The sequence below is a fragment of the Leucopleurus acutus genome (assembly GCF_964270905.1).
Source record: "Leucopleurus acutus genome assembly, chromosome: 16".
Taxonomy (NCBI): Eukaryota; Metazoa; Chordata; class Mammalia; order Artiodactyla; family Delphinidae; genus Leucopleurus; species Leucopleurus acutus.
The window spans coordinates 8,232,074-8,251,512 of NC_139158.1; positions in this window are offsets into that span (position 1 = coordinate 8,232,074).

The window sequence follows — 19,439 nt, forward strand, 5'->3', positions numbered from 1 at the left end:
AGCCGTGTTTGTCTTTCATTGGGGACTGGCTGGTTAGTTCTGTGTCCTCCTCCTTTTTTTTTTTTTTTGCCGTACGTGGGCCTCTCACTGTTGTGGCCTCTCCCGTTGTGGAGCACAGGCTCTGACGCGCAGGCCCAGCGGCCATGGCTCACGGGCCCAGCCGCTCCACGGCATGTGGGATCCTCCCGGACCGGGGCACAAACCCGTGTCCCCTGCATCAGCAGGCGGACTCCCAACCACTGCGCCACCAGGGAAGCCCTCCTATCTTTGAACTGTTGGTTTCTTTCTCTCTCCCCAGATTCAAAGTAAGAGTTACGACACACACTTCAGTGAGTCTCTCACACTGGAGGCACTCCCTGCATCTGCCCAGTGCCCCTGGCCAAGAGCTCAATGAGATACCAAAGCAAATATGTGCTGGACAGGTGGGCAAATGACTAGACAGATGGGAGGGTGCCAGACTGGATAGTTGTTTTTACCTTTACTAGATGTCAGAAGATGATGTTCAGGAAGAAAATGTCCTCCAACGGTTTCTGATGATATTTAGGGGGTTATTAGTACCTCAGGTTGAATGACTCTTAGTATTTCTGTTACCAACCAGAAACTTGGATCAGGTCACCCAATGCTCAGCAACTAACAAACATTGTACTTTCTGTTATCACAACCCAGTTTATTGCAGGGTGCCAAGCAAGGAGAATGGGCAGCTCGTGCTCAAAAGACCCAAACTCCCCAGCGGCTTTAGAGAAGGGCTTTTGAAGACTGAGGGAGAGGTCACAGGATGGGCAATCAGCTCATACAGTTCTGATTGGTTAATGGTGAATAATTGGGTGATGTTTTGGGAATCTCAGCCTTTTGGTTCCAACCAGTCTGGGGTCTACACGCTGGTAGTCAGCATGCAGTTAACTTCTTTTAAAACTACCTTTTACCTGGGGGTCTTGATATCTGCAAAACAACTCAAGGGCATGGCTCAGGATACTAGTTATAGCCCTTGAGGCACTAAAGGTCCTTGACTTTTTTTATGGCTAAATTATTCTGCCTAAGTTGACTGCTTTCCTTTGTTTCTGCATTTTCTTCTAATTAAATTTGCTCTTCGGAACTCAGGGAAGGCCTGGGAGGCTAAAACAGGGGACATGGGCGGGGGTCTTTCTCTAGGAAGGCCCACAGGGTCCTGCTTGGTTTTAGTCAGCCTCTTTCTTTGATACACCTCAAGCCTGAGGGGAAGAGAGGCAACAACCTTTTTCAGGATTAGAGGAGAGAGTCACTGACTTTTTTAATGTTTATTTGTCTGTACCGGGTCTTAGTCACAGCATGTGTGATCTAGTTCCCTGCATTGGGAGCACGGAGTCTTAGTCACTGGACCACGAGGGAAGTCCCGAGTCCCTGACTTTTCATTTTTAAAGAATTCTCAAGTTGCTTAGCATCAATATTTTGTATTATAAAACACTACCTCTCTCTCTGACTGCTTTGTCACAGCACCTGGACAAACATTTGAAAATTAGTAGACATATTATAATGAGGATAATGATCGAAATGCACCCACGTACTACATACCCCAGAAGTCTTCCTATTACGGATGGCAGCCAGGAAGATAGGTTTCAGAGTGGGTCCTTTTTATGTAAATTCTGTAAGTAGGATTTCGAATTAACTCTATAAGGGTATTAACATATACATAACAGGAGTTATGAAGCACTACATGTCTTTTTTGTTGTCAAAATATAATTTAAAGCAATTTTAGTATCTAGTACTATTCTGCCTAAAGAATCTAGTGCCTTCTGCTGGGAGGCTATAGCTGGAGCTGTCTTCCTTGTTACCATTCCTAGAGAAAGGTTTCATAGCAGCTGATAGTGTCCTTGAGTCTGATACAGTTCAGAACGTTCAAGTTCTGAGTAATGTAGGAGTGTGTCTGAAATCATGTCTGTACTAGGCACCCCGATCCATTTGGGATACCTGAACCACAGTTACTTCATTCTGATTTTTTAAATGCATTCTTTAATGGTTAAAGCAGATGTACAATGTATGTTTGATAAACTAGAACAGCCTTACCTTATAAGCCAGAATGACTTCTCCATACCTCAATACGTGAAAGTTCCCTCCATCGTTTTCCCTTTTTTGTTTGCAGACCTTTCAGTAGCAGGCAGTGATACACATCGTGAGCAGTTATTCAGCTTCGCTGGAGAATTTCCTTTCTATCCTGACCATTGGAGTCAGAAGTATATTAGAAATAAAACAAAAACTTTCCATTTTGATAGGGAGACACATTTGGTGAACAGTTCCATTGAATGAGGATGGATCTTAACAGACCTGGTCCAGATTCTTGGGCCAGCTGTCTACCACTGCTGTTGTCTTTTTCTCATGCGGGTGTGGAGGTCAGCAGTCCTTTCTATCGACCAGTCCAGTACAGAAGGCCTTGAGTGGGAAATATTAATTCAAGAGTCAGTTTCCTTCCGTTTCACTGTGCATGAGCTACTTCATACCTGAGAAAAGGGCTCTTTCATTGAGGTCAGAGCCTTACAAGTGATGTCCTTTCCAGTACGTGTAATCTCCTGGTTGTGGATCATGGGGCATCTGATCTTCATCCAAAGATAGGTTACCATGATCAGTTTCAGAAACAAGCTTAGAATATTCCTTTAGTAACTTAATTAAAATACTTTATAATATAGCAATAAGGTCATCTTGGATGTAGATAATACAATAAACCCTCAGTATATACAAAACCTCAATATCCAAAAGGTATATTATCAAAACATAATCTCTAATTTATCCTCATTTTCTACCAAATTGGGCCAAATTAAGTCTAGTTTCAGTGAACAGCCTGATTTACCTAAGTGTAACTGGTCGTATAGGCTCTTTTCAGTTGGCTGTGCTAGACCTTTTCTTAAGGAATATCCATTGAACTTTCTAAAAACCTCTTGAGGCCAGGAACATCATCAACAACTTGCCATCGGATTTTGCCTGCAGTATCCGTAGATATGAGAGAATTCCTCCCTTCTCAAGGTTCCTAAAATATCTCAATATTCCTGCTCCTGCCAGGAGGTGACCTTCCTTATTCAGCTGATAAAGCTGTTGGGACTCTGAGTTTCCAACTCCTGGAGGGATCAGGTCAAGAGAAAAGATAAATGTTTTAATTCCACTTACAGAGGTCAAACTTACCAAATTGTTATAAAGGGAAAGGTTTCCTTATGTCTAGAAAACACAGACTAAAAGCCAGCAGTGTTTCAGACAAAAACATAACCATATTCATTAGTTTACTCAGTACTATGTAACTAATCTTGATCTTAATCTTGTTAACAGTTTTATGAAACAATCAGGGTTTCCATTAGAATTTCTTAACTAGTTCAGCAGTATGATCTGGAAGTTATCAATCTTTTACTTGCCAAAAGGTCCTTTCTGTGAATCTTAAGATTTTGCAAAAGCATGAGTGAAATATCTGTGAATGACAGAAGACTTGAAAAGGCACAGTTAAGGATCTGATTACAATGCAATTGACAAAGAAGCTTAACCAAGTTGCTGTGACATATAATCTTTTAAAGATAACTAGAATTAAGACTGATAACAATACCAGGACATCTCCAAATTTTAGGAACTTATATAATTTTTAGAACACTTGATGATGTTTATCCATACAGTATTACCTAAGAAATTAACTAAGAAGGTGTTAGTTTGTTTGTTTGTTTGTTGCAGTACGGCGGGCCTCTCACTGTTGTGGCCTCTCCCATTGCAGAGCACAGGCTCTGGACGCGCACGCTCCGCGGCCATGGCTCACGGGCCCAGCCGCCCCGCGGCATGTGGGATCTTCCCGGACCGGGGCACGAACCTGCGTCCCCCGCATCGGCAGGCGGACTCTCAACCACTGTGCCACCAGGGAAGCCCACCTAAGAAGGTTTTATCACCACTCATTTGATAGTGCTTCTTGTGTAATTTAATATACCAAATAATCTGAATTAGTTTAATATTTTTCTCTCTGAGATGCCTCAGGGGCCTTTGAAAGGTCCCAAATTAGAGGTCAAAAGAACTTCAGTTTAGAATTTGATTTGAGGAAGTTTGTCAAAAAGTTTTACTGAGACTCCCCTGGTGGTCCAGTGGTAAAGAATCTGCCTTCGAATGCAGGGGACGCAGGTTCCATCCCTGGTTGTGGAACTAAGATCCCGCGTGCTGCAACTATTGAGCTCGCGTGCCTCAATGAGAGAACCCGCGTGCCACATACTGCACAGCCCATGCACTCTGGAGCCTGCGTGCCACAACTAGAGAGAAACCCAAGCAAACCATGGGCCATAACGAAAAAGATCCCATATTCCTCAACAAAGATCCCATGTGCCACAACTAAGACCCAATGCAGCCAAAAAAATAAGGAAAATATTTAAAAAATAAAGCTTTACGAAAAGACAACCTACAGAATGGGAAAAAATATTTGCAAATGAGATTGGCAAGGGCTTAATTTCCAAAATATACATACAGCCCAATATCCAAAAAAAACCCAATCAAAAAACGGGCAGAAGATTTAAATAGACATTTCTCCAAAGAAGACATACAGGTGGCCGACAGGTACATGAAAAGGTGTTCAATATCACTAATTATTAGAGAAATGCAAATCAAAACTATAATGAGGTATCACCTCACACCAGTCAGATTGGCTATCATCAAGAAGTCTACAGGGATTTCCCTGGTGGTCCAGGGTTAAGACTCCATGTGCCCAATGCAGGGGGCCCAGATTCCATCCCTGGTCACTAAGATCCCACATACCACAACTAAGCCCTTGTGGTGCAACTACTGAGCCCACACGCTCTAGAGCCCATGCTCTCTAAAGCCCGCGTGCCACAACTGGAGAAGCCAGTGCACCGCAATGAAGAGCCCGCAGAGCCATAATTAATTAATATTTAAAAGTCTACAAATAATAAATGCTGGAGAGGGTGTGGAGAAAAAGGAAACCCCTTGCACTGTTGGTAGGAATGTAAATTGGTGCAGCCACTATGGAGAACAGCATGGAGGTTCCTTAAAAGAGACTAAATAGAGTTACCATATGATCTGGTGACCTGGAGAAATTAATTCAAGAAGACACACACACTCTGATGTTCACAGCAGCCAAGACGCGGAAGCCACCTAAGGGTCCATGGACGGACGGATGGATAAAGACCATACGGCATATACACACAGTGGAACATCAGCCATGAAAAAGAATGAGATAATGCCATTTGCAGCAACATGGATGGACCTAGAGATTATCATACTAAAGTCAGAGAAAGACAAGTACGTGATACTGCTTATATGTGGAATCTAAAAAAATCCTACAAATGAACTTATTTTACAAACAGACTCAAACATAGAAAACAAACGTATGGTTACCAAAGGGGAAATGGAGTGGGGGGGATACATTAGAAGTTTGGGATTAAAATATATACACTACTATCTATAATATAAAATAGATAACCAACAAGGACCTACTGTATAGTACAGGGAACTGTACTCAATATCTTGTAATGGGGCTTCTCTGGTGGCGCAGTCGTTAAGAATCCACCTGCCAGGGGCTTCCCTGGTGGCGCAGTGGTTGAGAATCTGCCTGCTAATGCAGGGGACACGGGTTCAAGCCCTGGTCTGGGAAGATCCCACATGCCGCGGAGCAACTAGGCCCGTGCCCCACAACTACTGAGCCTGCGCGTCTGGAGCCTGTGCTCTGCAACGAGAGGCCGCGATAGTGAGAGGCCCGCGCACCGTGATGAAGAGTGGCCCCCGCTTGCCACAACTAAAGAAAGCCCTCGCACAGAAACGAAGACCCAACACAGCCAAAATAAAGAAAAAAAAAAGTACATCCTATTTCAAAGAAAAAAAAAAAGAATCCACCTGCCAATGCAGGGGACGGGGGTTCAAGCCCTGGTCCGGGACAATCCCACATGCCACAGAGCAACTAAGCCCATGCGCCACAACTACTGAGCCTGCACTCTAGAGTCCATGAGCCAAAACTACTGAAGTCCGTGCACCTAGAGCCCGTGCTCCACAACAAGAGAAGCCACTGCAATGAGAAGGCTACACACCACAATGAAGAGTAGCTCCCGCTCACCACAAAGAAGACTCAACGCAGCCAAAAATATTTTAAAAATACCTTGTAATAACTATAATGGAAAAGAGTCTAAAAAAGAATACACGTATTCATACATATATACACACACATATATAACTGAATCACTTTGCTGTACACCTGAAACAGCACTCTAAATCAACTATATTTCAATAAAGTTTTTTTTAAATAAAGTTTTAAGACACTTGGTCAAGTAGAATCGTAAGTATTGTGAAAGTATTCACTTAACTAAAGTGACAGAGAAGATTTCAAAGGCAAATACAGAAGGTTACGACAGATCACGTGAGAAAGTCTTATTGGGAGTTCCATGGTGTTCTAGTGGTTAGGATTCAGCACTGTCACTGTGCTGTGGTCCAGGCTCAATCCCTGGTCAGGGAACTGAGATCCCATAAGCCGCATGGTGCGGACAAAATATTAAAAAATAATAAAAGACAGTCTTACTTAAAGTAGCTCAATATTCCAAGAACACTGTCTCATAACAAAAAACCAAACTCCAGGGCTTCCCTGTTGGCACAGTGGTTCAGAGACCACCTGCCAATGCAGGGGACATGGGTTCTTGCCCTGGTCCAGGAAGATCCCACATACCGCGGAGCGGCTACGCCCGTGAGCCATGGCCACTGAGCCTGCGCGTCTGGAGCCTGTGCTCCGCAACGGGAGAGGCCACAACAATGAGAGACCCGTGTACTGCAAAAAAAAAAAAAAACAACAAAAAAAAAACTCCAGTCTTGTATCAGCTTAAATAAATAACATACTTTTTAAAATAAATTTATTTTTGGCTGCATTGGGTCGTCGTTGTTGCGTGCAGGCTTTCTCTAGTTGCGGCGATGGGGGGCTACTGTGATGCAGCGCATCAGCTTCTCATTGCAGTGGCTTCTCGTTGCAGGGCACAGGCTCTAGGCACATGGGCTTCAGGAGTTGTGGCTCACAGGCTCAGTAGTTGTGGCTCACAGGCTCCAGAGCACAGGCTCAGTAGTTGTGGCACACAGGCTTAGTTGCTCCGCAGCATGTGGGATCTTCCTGGACCAGGGCTCGAACCAGTGTCCCCTGCATTGGCAGGCGGATTGTTAACCACCACGCCACCAGGGAAGCCCTATCAGCTTACTTTTAATAATAAAATTAATTTACTTAGATTGAATTCAGTCTAATCTTATCCAGTTCTGATCATGAACAAAACTTTTCTCAAGGTTCCTCTTCCACAACTTCCTATATCCATATGAGTTTGTCCCTTATTCTTTCCCCATCCAGAAACAACCAGCTCTAGGACAAATCTACTCTTTAACAAAAATATCTCCATTTTTCATACCTTCTTGCCAACAACATATATCCTACTTCCTTTACATACTGAAACATTTCCCTTATTTCTAGTACTTTTTAATTACCTATCACAATTTTTAACCCTTAAAAACTTTAATCTCTAGCAAAAACCAAGAAGCAAGCAACTGTGAAATGTTCATCATACCAGCATTTTCTGATTAGCAAACTTAGGAACATCTTCTATAACCTAAAAACATTTTCTCATAGCACAGTTTCTTCAATGTGGTACAAAATATGTTTGGGTTTATTAGACATACCTTTGTCCTCGTTAGAGAAAAACTAAATTAGGTAAACAAACTTGCTGTAAACAGACTTGTTTAGCAAGTGTTCCAGTATTTCATCTTATTTTAAAATGATTTAGACATCCAATTAATTTTCATTATTTTACCTTCATTTAGGAAAACTCAAGTTACCAAAAATCTGGAAAAACAAACAACTATTCCTAAAGAGTTCACCTAAAAGCTTTTATCCCATTTATCTCTATGACTTATAACAATATCATACCAAGTTAATCTTTTCTTGCTGACAAAATTTGCAACAGGGATAATGAGAATTTGATTTTCAGTAAACCTAAGTACAATAAAAGTATTATACTTAATATTGATGACTCTAAAGACAGGTCTGTATTAAACCAAACTTAATATCTGGTATTAAACTTAGATTATACTGAATATTCCCCCAGATCACATGAACTTGAAATTCATTTGGGTTAATTTCTGTTGTATTCCTGAGAATTTATATAAGCACTTAATTCCCTTTGACCCAAACAATGAGAGCTCATTTACAAATTAATTTTTAAAGACAGAACTAGAGATCCCATAGTTTCATTTTAAAACAGTCATGAATTAGACGTCTAAAACACATTAATTTATAACAGTTGGAATAAGTTTACTTGAGTTCTAAAACGCTTCTTTTCCCATTTCCTCTCAGTTTCAGGTTCTACCAGGTAAGCTGAGACCATAGTCTCAGACAATGTGAGCTGTGTTTGCATTTCAAGGAAATAAGTTATAACTTAACCTTTTACCTAGGAGAACTTTTGCTCTCTCAGGGCCAGAATTTTGAAAAGAATTTTTTTTTAATTTTACTTTCTTTATACAGCAGGTTATTAGTTATCTATTATATACATATTAGTGTATATATGTCAATCCCAATCTCCCAATTCATCCCACCACCATCACCCCCAAAAAAAGAATTTTTTTTTAAATCAAGCCAGACGTCTCTAACTGCATATGCAAAAAAAAAAAAAAAAAAAGTTTTGGGGCCTCCCTGGTGGCGCACTGATTAAGAATCCACCTGCCGACGCAGGAGATACGGGTTCGAGCCCTGGTCTGGGAAGATCCCACATGCCGCAGAACAACTAAGCCTGTGCGCCACAACTACTGAGCCTGCGTTCTGGAGCCTGCGAGCCACAGCTACTGAGCCCGTGTGCCACAACTCCTGAAGCCCACGCGCCTAGAGCCCATGCTCCCAACAAGAGAGTCCACCACAATGCAAAGCCATTTTTCTCCAGTTTAAACATTCTGGCCATGTGGTATTAGAACAAAGTCATCTTTCTAAAAAAAAAAAAAAAAAGTCATCTTTCTTTTCATAGAAACATCGCTGAAGATTTCCCAATTTTGTAAAATACACCCCAGAGGACTACAGGATGCAATAGAGCTCTGATTTCCCTTTTTGTCATACAGCGGGTATTACCAGCAACAGATCAGAACCAGGCAACCCAGTGCTGAGAGGCCTCTCAGGATCACAGCTCCCTGGCACAAGAATGGAAGATTTCCTGCCTGTTGTTCCAGATGGGGTACCAACGAGCCCTGGTTTAACAGGGACTTTCCCAGTCACCGCACGGGCAGTGTGGGATGGCTGAAGCATTCCTCAACCCAAAAGAGAACACTCCAATTAAAGCAGCATTTTGGGGACTCCTCTGGTGGCCCAGTGGGTAAGACTCAGTGCTCCCAGTGCTGGGGCCCTGGGTTCGATCCCTGGTTGGGGAACTAGATCCCACAAGCAGGCTGCAACTAAGAGTCCGTGTGCCACAACTAAAAGATCCCACGCGCCACAACAAAGACCTGGTGCAGCCAAAATAAATTAAATATAGTTTTTTAAAAAAGCATTTTGCTCAAAACCAGACCACCAAGTCCTATGCTTTCTCCCACCCCACCCCCCAAAGGAAAAATTCCATTCAAGGCAACCCAGTAGGGAAGAATATCCTGGTGTGGTCACATGAGAGGCCCACGTACCGCAAAAAAAAAAAAAAAAAGTGTGATGGGGCTTCCCTGGTGGCACAGTTGTTGGGATCCCGCCTGCCAATGTGGAGGACGTGGGTTCGTGCCCTGGTCCAGGAGTATCCCACGTACCGCAGAGCAGCTGGGCCCGTGAGCCATAGCTGCTGAGCCTGCGCGTCCGGAGCCTGTGTTCCACAACAGGAGATGCCACAGTGGTGAGAGGCCCACGTACCACAAAAAAAAAAAAAAACGGTGTGAGGGAAAGGGTCACAGTTTGGTAATCAGCTCCTGTACAATTCTCTGGTTGATGATGACATAACAGGATGATGTTTTCGAGAATCTCAGTTATCAACCTTCTGGTTCCAACTGGTCTGGGGTCTATGTGCTGGTGGTCAGCATGCAGTTAACTTCCTCCACCTGGTGGGGGTTTCTGCAAAAGAACTCAAGGGTATGGCTCAGGATATTATCTGTATCCCTGGAGGAGGAACTCAAGGTTCTCGACTTTGTTTTATGGCTAAACTATTATTTTGTCTTGCTTGACTGGTTTCCTTTGTTTCTGCATTTTCTCAATCTCATTAAATTTGCTCTTTGGAAAAGTGAACACTCCTACACTGTCGGTGGGAAGGTAAGTTGGTGCAGCCACTTTGGAAAACAGTATGGAGGTTCCTCAGAAAACTAAACATAGAATTACCATATATATGAGGGACTTCCCTGGCAGTCCAGTGGTTAAGACTCTGCACTTCCACTGCAGGGGGCACAGGTTCAATCCCTGGTCAGGGAACTAAGATCCCAAATGCCATGTGGTGCAGCCAAAAAAAAAAAAAAAGGAATTACCATATGATCCAGCAATCCTACTCCTGGGAATATATCCACACAAAACTATAATTTTAAAAGATACATTCACCCCTATGTTCATAGCAGCACTATTCACAATAGCCAAGACAATGAAACAACCTAAATGTCCGTCAACAGATGAATGCATAAAGATGTTATATACATACACACACACACACACACACACACATATTCATACGATGGAATACTATTCAGCCATGAAAAAGAATGAAATAATGCCATTTGCAGCAACATGGATGGACCTAGAAATTATCATACTAAGTGAAGTAAGTCAGAAAGCCAAATACGATATGATGCCACTTATATCTGGAATCTAAACTATGACACAAAGGAACCTATCTATGAAACAGAATCATGGACATAGAAAACAGACTGGTGGTTGGGCTAGGCGGGGGGTTGGGGGAGGGATGGAGTGGGAGGTTGGGGTTAGCAGATGTATTATATACAGGATGGATAAACACCAAGGTCCTACTGTGTAGCACAGGGAACTATATTCAATATCCTATGACAAACCATAATGGAGAGGAGGAACCAAGATGGTGGAGTAGAAGGACGTGCTCTCACTCCCTCTTGCAAGAACACCAGAATCACAACTAGCTGCTGGACAGTCATCAACAGGAAGACACTGGAACTCACCAGAAAAGATACCCCACTTCCAAAGACAAAGGAGAAGGCAAAATGAGACAGGAGGAGGGGCACAATGACAGTAAAATCAAATCCCATAACGACTGGGTGGGTGACTCAGAGACTGGAGAACACTTATACCACAGACGTCCACCCACTGGACTGAAGGTTCTGAGCCCCACGGCAGGCTTCCCAACCTGGGGGTCCGGCAATGGGAGGAGGAGTTCCTAGAGAATCAGACTTGGAAGCCTAGGGGGAATTGATTGCAGGAATTCAACAGGACTGCGGGAAACAGAGACTCCACTCTTGGAGGGCACACACAAAGTAGTGTGCAAATCGGAACCCAGGGGAAGGAGCAGGGGCCCCAGGGGAGACTGACCCAGACCTACCTGCTAGTGTTGGAGGGTCTCCTGCAGAGGTGGGGTGGGGGTGGCTGTGGCTCACTGTGGGGACAAGGACACTGGCAGCAGGAGTTCTGGGAAGTAATCCTTGGTGTGAGCCTTCCCAGAGTCTGTCATTAGCCTCACCAAAGCGCCCAGGTAGGTTCCAGTGCTGGGTTGCCTCAGGCCAAACAACCAACAGGGAGGGAACCCAGCCCCACCCATCAACAGTCAAGTGGATTAAAATTTTACTGAGCTCTGCCTACCAGAGCAACAGTCAGCTCTACCCACCACCAGTCCCTCCCATCAAGCCTCTTAAGATAGCCTCATCCACCAGAGGGCAGACAGCAGAAGCAAGAAGAACTACAATTCTGCAGCCTGTGGAACAAAAACCACATTCACAGAAAGAGACAAGATGAAAAGGCAGAGGGCTATGTACCAGATGAAGGAACAAGATAAAACCCCAGAAAAACAACTAACTGAAGTGGGGATAGGCAACCTTCCAGAAAAAGAATTCAGAATATTGATAGTGAAGATGATCCAGGACCTCAGAAGAAGAATGGAAGCAAAGATCGAGAAGATGCAAGAAATGTTTAACAAAGACCTAGAAGAATTAAAGAACAAACAAACAGAGATGAACAATACAATAACTGAAATGAAAACTACACTAGAAGGAATCAATAGCAGAACAACTGAGGCAGAAGAACGGATAAGTGACCTGGAAGACAGCATGGTGGAATTCACTGCTGTGGAACAGAATAAAGAAAAAAGAATGAAAAGAAATGAAGACAGCCTAAGAGACCTCTAGGACAACATTAAACACAACCAACATTCACATTATAGGGGGTCCCCAAAGGCGAAGAGAGAGAGAAAGGACCAGAGAAAATATATGAAGAGATTATAGTCGAAAACTTCCCTAGCATGGGAAAGGAAAGAGCCACCCAAGTCCAGGAAGCACAGGGAGTCCCATACAGGATAAACCCAAGGAGAAACACGCCAAGACACATAGTAAATCAAACTGGCAAAAATTAAAGAAAAAGAAAAATTATTGAAAGCAGCAAGGGAAAAATGACAAATAACATACAAGGGAACTCCCATAAGGTTAACAGCTGATTTCTCAGCAGAAACTCTACAAGCCAGAAGGGAGTGGCATGATATACTTAAAGTGATGAAAGGGAAGAACCTACAACCAAGATTACTCTACCCGGCAAGGATCTCTTTCAGATTCGATGGAGAAATCAAAAGCTTTACAGACAAGCAAAAGCTAAGAGAATTCAGCACCAGCAAACCAGCTCTACAACAAATTCTAAAGGAACTTCTCTAAGTGGGAAACACAAGAGAAGAAAAGGATCTACAAAAACAAACCCAAAACAATTAAGAAAATGGTCATAGGAACATACATATAGATAATTACCTTAAACGTGAATGGATTAAATGCTCCAACCAAAAGACACAGGCTTCATGAATGGATACAAAAACAAGACCCATATATATGCTGTCTACAAGAGACCCACTTCAGACCTAGGGACACATACAGGCTGAAAGTGAGGGGAGGGAAAAAGATATTCCATGCAAATAGAAATCAAAAGAAAGCTGGAGTAGCAATACTCATATCACATAAAATAGACTTTAAAATAAAGAATGTTACAAGAGACAAGGAAGGATATTACATAATGATCAAGGGATCAATCCAAGAAGAAGATATAACAATTATAAATATATATGCACCCAACATAGGAGCACCTCAATACATAAGGCAACTGCTAACAGCTATAAAAGAGGAAATCGACAGTAACACAATAATAGTGGGGGACCTTAACACCTCACTTACATCAATGGACAGATCATCCAAAATTTAAATAAATAAGGAAACAGAAGCTTTAAATGACACAATAGACCAGATAGATTTAATTGATATTTATAGGACGTTCCATCCAAAAACAGCAGATTACACTTTCTTCTCAAGTGCACATGGAACATTCTCCAGGATAGATCACATCTTGGGTCACAAATCAAGCCTCAGTAAATTTAAGAAAATTGAAATCATATCAAGCATCTTTTCTGACCACAACGCTATGAGATTAGAAATGAATTACAGGGAAAAAAACGTAAAAACACAAACACATGGAGGCTAAACAGTACGTTACTAAATAACCAAGAGATCACTGAAGAAATCAAAGAGGAGATCAAAAAACACCTAGAGACAAATGACAATGAAAACACGACGATCCAAAACCTATGGGATGCAACAAAAGCAGTTCTAAGAGGGAAGTTTATAGCTATACAAGCCTACCTCAAGAAACAAGAAAAATCTCAAGTAAACAAACTAACCTTACACCTAAAGGAACTAGAGAGAAAAGAACAAACACAACCCAAAGTTAGCAGAAGGAAAGAAATCATAAAGATCGGAGCAGAAATAAATGAAATAGAAACAAAGAAAACAATAACAAAGATCACTAAAACTAAAAGCTGGTTCTTTGAGAAGATAAACAAACTTGATTAACCATTAGCCAGACTCATCAAGAAAAAGGGGAGAGGACTCAAATCAATATAATTAGAAATGAAAAAGGAGAAGTTACAACAGACACTGCAGAAATACAAAGCATCCTAAGAGACTACTACAAGCAACTCTATGCCAATAAAATGGACAACCTGGAAGAAATGGACAAATTCTTAGAAAGGTATAACCTTCCAGACTGAACCAAGAAGAAATAGAAAATATGAACAGACCAATCACAAGTAATGAAATTGAAACTGTGATTAAAAATCTTCCAACAAAGAAAAGTCCAGGACCAGATGGCTTCACAGGTGAATTCTATCAAACATTTAGAGAACAGCTAACACCCATCCTTCTCAAACTCTTCCAAAGAATTGCAGAGGAAGGAACACTCCCAAACATTCTATGAGGCCACCATCACCCTGATACCAAAACCAGACAAAGATACTACAAAAAAAGAAAATTACAGACCAATATCACGGATGAATATAGATGCAAAAATCCTCAACAAAATACTAGCAAACAGACTCCAACAACACATTAAAAGGATCACACACCATGATCAAGTGGGATTTATCGCAGGGATGCAAGGATTCTTCAATATATGTAAATCAATCAATGTGATACACCATATTAACAAATGGAAGAATAAAAACCATATGATCTGGGGCTTGCCTGGTGGCGCAGTGGTTGAGAGTCCGCCTGCCGATGCAGGGGACACGGGTTCGTGACCCGGTCCGGGAAGATCCCACATGCTGCAGAGCAGCTGGGCCCGTGAGTCATGGCCGCTGAGCCTGCGTATCCAGAGCCTGTGCTCCACAACGGGAGAGGCCACAGCAGTGAGAGGCCCACGTACCGCAAAAAACAAAAAAACAAAAAAACAAAACATAAAAAACCCCATATGATCATCTCAATAGATGCAGAAAAAGCTTTTGACAAAATTCAACACCCATTTATGATAAAAACCCTCCAGAAAGTAGGCACAGAGGGAACCTACCTCAACATAATAAAGGCCATATATGACAAACCCACAGCAAACATCATTCTCAATGGTGAAAAACTGAAAGCATTTCCTCTAAGATCAGGAACAAGACAAGGATGTCCACTCTCACCACTATTATTCAACATAGTTTTGGAAGTCCTAGCCATGGCAATCAGAGAAGTAAAAGAAATAAAAGGGATACAAATTGGAAAAGAAGTATAACTGTTATTGTTTGCAGATGACATGATACTATAAATAGAGAAGCCTTAAAATGCCATCAGAAAGCTACTAGAGCTGTCCCCAGGAAGATCCCCCAGGGTCCTGCTCAGTTTCATTTCTTCAGGGTATTGTTTGTTTAGGAAAAGGGAAAAATTAAATGTCAGTGAGAAGGGAGAGACACTCACCCCTTAAAAAAAAAAAAAGAAAAAAACTTGATTGGGGGAGAATCTAAGTAATGCCCTTGTGAATGTTACCAAACCAGGATCATTTTGCCCAACGTGCAGCAAGCCAAAACGCTGAGATGTCAGGGTTTGCAGAAAAGAGAGGGTTTATTCACAAGGCAGCCAAGCAAGGAGACACAACAAGTCTCAGATTCACCTCTTGGAAGGCAAGGGACGCCAGGTGTTTATGGAATAAAGAAGCAAGGCAGTCTGAGGCGTGGGGGCAGTGAGGATGGGTAATTGGAAAAAGTTGCGGTGACTGTCATTCTGCACAGGAGTAACTAAGCTACAGGCCTCTGCACATGAAAATGGAGGTACTTAGCATGATCTGAGGGTTACCCTTTGAGTCAAAAGGTCACCAAGTGGACACGTGGGCAGGCCCAGTTGGAGGGTCAGTGGTCCTATCCAATCTTAACCAGATCAGCTCAAACTAGACACAGCTGACTCCAAGCTCCTAGAAAACAACTGGGACAAACATTGTTTAGGCTACATGCTGCTTGGAGGACATGCAAGTCTCAAAATGAATTACCTTGATTAGTGAAAGCAGGTGAAATGGGTTTGACTGATAATTACCCAGGTTTACCACCCCCCCCATCTTTTGATTATTCCTCAATCTCGAGGGAAGAGGGGGCGATGACTGAATGTAATTCCTGCCGATAAGAGGCATAGGGCTAACACAGCACTGTATCCAATGAATCAACTATACTCCAATTAAAAAACAAAAGCATAGGGCTAACCAAAGCTTCAGGAATGCAACTGTTTAGTGCTCACTTGAAAACATTCTCTTGTTCCCAGTTTCAAGTTGATCCCAAGAAACAGATACCACCTACGTGCCGGCAGTCATAGGCCCAAGATTGATCGCTGAAACGGCGGACAAATACGTACTCTGAGGGGGCACACACTGTTAAAATTCAGGCTTTTTTTTAGGGATTTTATCTAGATCACGTTCAAGCCAGGGATCAGTATCTTACCTTCGTACATATTGGAGAGTCCCAATCATTATCAGTTTGGCTGAAACACTTAAATATGGAAGGAACACAGGCTGGGGAAAAATAAGTATGTTTTCTATCCTCACCTAATATAACCTTGACAGGGGTAGACTACAGTCTTTTTTTTTACATCTGAGGTCCCAAGGACCAAATTTCCCCTTAGACAAGGAAAAGCACGACAGGAAATTCTGTTGATTAGCCTAATCTGATATGTTACAGTGAAGTTAGGGAGAGTCAAAAAATTAATGACAGGTACTTCCCTGGTGGTCCAGTGGTTAAGACTTCATGCTTCCCAAGCAGGGGGCTCAGTTTCAATCCCTGGTTGGGAAACTAAGATCCCACATGCCTCGTGGTGCGGCCAAAACAAATAATTAAAAAAAAAATTAATGACAGGCAGGATCAAGGGGTCAGCATGATCAAATACAGAAGAAGGTTTTGGATGAAATATCCAACAGCTAGAGAGAGTACCTGCTTTTGCCCAAGTATGAGAAGTCCTAATCATTGAATTGTCCTTGCAAGCCTTAATTTCTTTCTTGTGGCTTCTTTCTGAAAAGCCACGTAAGATCTGTTAGGGGTTCACTTGCCCACTGGGAGAAGTCAGTGTACAGGGTCTGGAGCCAGCCAAGGCTTGGACGATCTCGGTCGACAGTTCTCCTCTGCAGTATGGTTTCCATTTCCCATCACGTTCCACACAAGGTCCAGTCTAGGGAGAATGAAGCTGGTCTTCCGGATGTTTACTCTTGCAAGATTTCAGTCTAGAGGGTCATCTCCTCCTCCTCTAAGAGCTTCCTAACATGGTTTTGCCACGAATCCAAAGTTGGGGATCGAAATGCGGCAGAACCCAGCTATTCCCCGGAATCCCCACAATTGCCTCCTGATAGTGGAAACTGCAACCCCGGCTAGAGCTTCCCTTCTGTCAGGGAGCAAGTCTCTCTGTCCTTATGGGAGTTCAAAACCCAAGTATTTAACAGAGGGCAGAGAACTACGCCTTTTTCTTGGACACCTTATAGCTTCATTCAGTCGTAAAGTTCAAAATCAAAACTGTATTCTGGTCTCAGGTGTCCTTTGTTTTACTGGCAATCAGAACGATACCATCCACATACTGGAACAGGGCTCCCTCGTTTAGTTGAAGGGCCTTCAAATATTTCGCCAGGATTTCTACAAACATCGTGGGGAAATTTTTTTTTTTTTTTTTTTTTGCTGTACGCGGGCCTCTCACTGCTGTGGCCTCTCCCGTTGCCGAGCACAGGCTCCGGACGCGCAGGCTCAGCGGCCATGGCTCACGGGCCCAGCCGCTCCGCAGCATGTGGGATCTTCCCGGACCGGGGCACGAACCCGTGTGCCCTGCATCGGCAGGCGGACTCTCAACCACTGCGCCACCAGGGAAGCCCCATGGGGGAATTTTTAAGGCCCTGAGGACTTCCCGTCCAGCAATACTGTTGTTTAACCCTTGTAGCTACATCTTCCCATTAAAAGCAAACCATTCTTGGGGGTCAAATCTCAAGGGTATGCAAAACAAACAAACAAACCCCCAAACCTCCTTCAAATCCAGTTCAGTAAACCAACAAAAATCTCTGGTGAGTAGTAGTGACGAGAGTGTACGGATTAGGGACTACTGGATGAGTATCTTCCACAATTCGATTAATTGCTTTTAAGTAATGCACAAACCAATATTCATCTCTACCTGGTTCTAGACTGGTAAAACTGGAGTGTAAGGTGACTCGCAGGGACGCGTTAAATCATATTCGAGGAAGGCTGTTCGCAGGGGATGAATTCCATGCTTTGCCTGCTCCTTCACTGGGTACTGCATGAAGTTTGGAATTTTTGCCCCAGGGCAGAGCCGCAGCTGTACGGGCGGAGCTGTCTTTGCTTTTCCCAGCCTCCCATCTGCTCATACCTCTGGACTCACCTTCTGCAGTACCTCTTCCAGAATGGCTGCCGGCTGTTCTCTTTGAGGTCAAAGCAATAGAGCCTGCGATGTACAAGCCTGCTCTGGTGGAACTGTGGTGTCCTTTCCTCCACGTGCAAAGGTAACCTTGGCATTTAGTTGGTAAATCTCATCCCGGAAGGGGACTGGGGCATTCAGGCTTGTCCAGAAAGCTATGCTTCAGATGGGCCCTCCTCCACCTGAGAGTCTAGCAGCTGGAGAAAAGGCTTTTTCAAGGTTTCTCCGGACACCCCAGTTGCTAATATAAGACTCAGAACAAAATTTAGTAAGTCTTGTATTTTAAACCGAGTAAGTGGCCCCCTGCCATAATCACCCAGGGCTCCATATGGGAGATACTGAGACAGTCGGGATTTAAAGGAGCCTCTGGGCCCTGTCTTTCGTGGTCACTGTCTTTGTCAGTTAACTCTGGCATCTGATGTGCCACCTGTTTACCTTCTTCAAGAGTCTTACTTAGGATGTCCCTGCTGTTTGCAATATGCACATTGGCGGGATCCACTATCAGATGTCCTCCTACCTCTGGCCGGGTCCCTCGGCGGGGTGGGGGGTGGGGGGGGAGTGTCCTCCATTTGGTCCAGCTCTTCCCTCTGCTAAGGCAGCCGCCAGCAGAGCGGTCCACTGTTTCATTCTCCAGTGTTCCCTTTTCTCCTGAGCCTGCTCCCTGCCATTACAAACTTTAAAGGCGATTTCAACAAGTTGAGACAAAGACATCCCTAAAGTCCCTCCCACCTCTGCAGTTTCTTCTGTATGCTGGGAGCACTCTGATCAATAAGTCACATTAACCATCCTTAGATTCTCTGGAGCCTCAGGGGCTCTATCTGTATATTGCCTATAAGCTTTAAAGACCCTTTCTAGAAATTCTGAAGGATCCTCATTCAGTTTCTGTCTTACCTCCTGTACTTCACTGAGGCTTCACTGTCTCGGCGCCCTTCTTCGTAAGCCTGCAGGAATGCAGTCTCCATGATGCTTAAGTTTTAGCCCATCTCCAGCATTCACAGTCCAGTTAGGATCCACTGCTGGTACAGCTCCGCTTGCAGCAGCCCATAGGGGGCTGCCAGGGGATTCTGTATGAAGCCCATCTCCCTCCTCAGCACCACTCAACATTCTTCTGAAGTGAGGAGGGTATT